The sequence below is a fragment of the Microtus ochrogaster genome, chromosome 18 (genome assembly GCF_000317375.1).
Source record: "Microtus ochrogaster isolate Prairie Vole_2 chromosome 18, MicOch1.0, whole genome shotgun sequence".
NCBI classification, from domain to species: domain Eukaryota; kingdom Metazoa; phylum Chordata; class Mammalia; order Rodentia; family Cricetidae; genus Microtus; species Microtus ochrogaster.
In genome coordinates this window covers 2,906,426-2,910,212 of record NC_022020.1, presented here as the reverse complement: position 1 = coordinate 2,910,212, position 3,787 = coordinate 2,906,426, and the positions used below count along the sequence as shown (strand labels likewise).

The window sequence follows — 3,787 nt, the reverse complement described above, 5'->3', positions numbered from 1 at the left end:
ATCCAAATGTCCGTCTCCCTCATTTGCCTTTGATCCAAGTAAACTCTTTATGCTTTGAGACCAGAGAAGTAGTAGATACAGAGAAACCCCGTCTCGAATAACAAAAAAAAAAAAAAAAAAAAAGACCAAGCTGTCCTCAAACACATGCTTCTGCTTCAGTCCACAGTGTACTAAGATTAAAAGGGCAATTAATTATTACTTTCAATTTGCTACATCTCTGCATTATATGCAAAACAAATTTCAATAAAATCATTGAGAAATAATACAAGAATTTCAAGGCCTTTATGGTTATATAGATAGAGAAGGCTATTTTAAATACACACACACACACACACACACACAGGCAAAGATAAGTCTTAAAATCAGAACTCAAGACTGGCCAAAAGATAAAAGAAACTGAAAGAAAAATAAACACTTCCAAATATGCAATACTCAGTATGGGTGAAATCACACACATGCTGCAGGCTCTGACAGCCTGGCTTGGAATATAACTGTGGGAGAGCACATACCCAGCACGACTGAGACCTTCTAGATGAACCCCAGCACTCTTCCCTACTGCAAACCAACCCTCAACATCTTGCAATGCTCAAGCCTGTACTACGGTTCTACCCATATTAAGCAAATTCACACAGTGAATACAGGTTAACAGAAGCACCATAACAACTCAGGGGAAAGGAGCTTTCTGTGCTTGAACACAATGCATGTGAAGGACAGAGGTCAACAGTCGGGTGTCTTCCTCCACTGCTCTCCACTCTGAGAAAGTGTCTTCTCTCTCCGAACCTGGAACTCAGATTCAGCTAAAGGTTCTGTCTGCCTCCCAGTGCTGGGATCACAAGTGCATGCTGCCGTGCTCATCATTTACAGAGGGTTATGGATCCTAACAGCTCTCTGCTTGCCCAAATATAACTTTACTCACTGAGCCATCTTCCTACCCCAGAACAAGCTTTAATCATCAATATTCACATATCAAATAAGCACTTATCCTCTCTATATGCTTTCTCATTATGACTTCTAGTGTTTGGAATTATGGCTTCCTTCTTCATAATCTATTCCTAGACTTGGAAGTGCACAGTTTACAAAGATTAGAAAGCACTATCATTATGTGTGCTTATCCATGTGTTTATTTTGCTTCTTTTCTAGAGTTTCTCGGTAGCCTCCTCGCTGTACTGGTGCTCACTCTGTAAACCAGACTGGCCTTGAACTTAAGAACTCCACCCACTTCTGCCTCCTGAAAGCTGGGACTAAAGGTGGCAAGCACTGATTTTATAAAAGCATGTTTTCTTCCATAACTTCTAAAAACTAAGCAATCAGGAATCTCATTGATATGGAAGAACTTCTCATCTGTACATTGTATCCTCTCCAAAAAAACATCATACCAAAGAGTCACTTTAAGTTATCCTATGGTGGTAGACACAATCCCAGCAATAAGAAGGTTGAGGCAAGAGGTTCAAGGTTGCAGATTAAATAAATCTTTTCCCCCCATCTTATGTGCACTGGTGTTTTGTCTGTGTGAAGGTATCAGATCCCCAGGAATTGGAGTTACAAACAGTTGTAAGCTGCCATATGGGTTCTGGGAATTGAACCCAGGTCCTCTGAAAGAGCAGCTAGTGCTCTTAACCAATGAGCCACATCTCCAGCATTGACCCACCCATCTATCCATCCATTCATCCCCCACCCCAGTCAGATTGCTATATAGCCTAAACTGGCCTTAATCTCAGGATTTCTTTGCCTCAGTCTCACTAATACTAGGATTATGGGCAAGTGCAACAGCCTAGATTAAAAGTCTATTATCTGTTTACTTATCAAAGTTAATCCAAAACTACCAAAACAGTTAGAAGCAATTCATATTTTCATCATTTCAAATGTTTTAATAGTGGCTTTCTCAAGGCATGAACCACTTCTTAACTTCCTCAAGACAAGACCACTTCTTAAACTGATACTTTTATTTCACTTTCTAACAATGGTGATTACTGACCTCGATAACTTAAACCAGTTTAAGAGACAGTGCAACTGATACAAAACCTTAAACTTTCAGTCCTCAGTGTCTACTTCAGGGTGATGCCACCTACTAATACAAAGTATGTCTAAAGTCATTGTCACGTCATATGACCAAAAAAACAAAAAACAAAAACAAAAAACCCTTGGCTTCTCAATGACAATTTACAATGAGTTCTTGCTACATAACTTCCTAGTTTATGAAAATGGAATCTTTAAAAATATGATCATGAGCTGGGGCATAATGGCACACACCTTTAATTCTAGAACTCAGCAGGCAGAGACAGACATATCTGAGTTCAAGGCCAGCCTGGTTTACAAGTAGTGAGTTCCAGGATAGCCAGTGTTTTGTACAAAGAAAAAGCCTGTCTTGAAAAACTAGAAAGACTTAAAAATACAAAAACAAAACAAAAACCCTGATCATAATTGAGGTGGCTTCAATTTAAAATTCATTCATGCTGAACAATCAAACTTCCTTGATTTCAAGCCTGTGATTAGTTGGAAAGGGTAGATTAGAAAGCATTGAAAAATAGGACTTCTGATTTTTCAAAAGGGATATACTACTTTCTATAAGAACAGAAAGTCAACATGACTTTGGAATGAATGCACCAATGCTGGAGGCATTGTTGGGGTTCTCAACAATCCAGTAGTGCTTAGTTACTTTATTTTCCCATGCCTTACTTCTATGAAGATACAGTGTGGATAATAATGTGTCCTGTTGTATAGGATTATGTGAAGAGCCTTGAACAGTACCCCAGAGACATGGTAAATGGTAGTGCTAACGTCATCAGCTCTCTGTATGACTATTAACTAGTAAATCTTGCTAGAAAGTACCAGCAAATGGGGCAGGGACGGTGATCTATTTTCTACAGTTACATGACAAATATAAATTCTATTTTTGAAACCAATGATAGTCAACACCAAAAGTGAGAAAGCAGTTTTAAATAGAATAAAAAAATCTTCGTTCTTCAATTTTCAAAAACATGAGACAATACAGGCTTTGGAGTTTGATGTTTATTTTTAGCAGGAAATATGCTAATGGTGATGACATCGTAAGAAGATATGCCGTGTCCAATACCTGCAATAGAAGCTCAACAGAAGTTAAAGAAACTGTACCAAAAGGCTGAAGACAAAAACTGTTGGCATACTCACCCATACCGCTGCAAATGGGAAATAAGGAAGGATACATTAAGACTGAAGGCCACTACATCATCACAAACAGGTGATGATGAACTACCAAATTCATGGTCTAGGAAACTCAACTTATCTATTCCTCTTCAAGGACAGCATAAAATTAAGAGTGGAGCATTGGTATGTGGAATAATCAAGGAATTTTCTCAGAACTGCAATAGCAGGCCAGTCTAAGCACCACCTGGGGATTAGTGAGAAACTGCTGAGCCAAGAATTAAATAATAAAAAAAATTTATGAGGCAACACCATGATAGACCTACAAATTTAGACTGAGATGTCTATAATACAGGGACTGAATTCAAGGCATTTTCACAAGGCGCTGAAATTCAAAACAACTCAAGTAAGAACCCGTTAACTGAATGGTCTTTTAAACAAAGCTAAGCCCAGTTCTCCTATGCTGACAATGGCTACTCCACCAACAGTAACAACCATACCTAATCCATCAACAACCTTTTCTGGAACAGCACTGTGGAAGCCCAAAGAGTATGGCTGAGCCAGGCGGTGGTGGCGCACGCCTTTAATCTCAGCACTCGGGAGGCAGAGGCAGGCGGATCTCTGTGAGTTCGAGACCAGCCTGGTCTACAGAGCTAGTTCCAGGACA

The 3,787-nt window shown here is 39.3% G+C and overlaps 1 protein-coding gene across 1 annotated transcript in view; it reads right to left on the bottom strand.

Annotated features, from left to right (window-relative positions):
* The window catches only part of Rprd1a (regulation of nuclear pre-mRNA domain containing 1A), a 53,752-nt gene that overhangs the window by 18,957 nt on the left and 31,008 nt on the right, over positions 1-3,787 (bottom strand).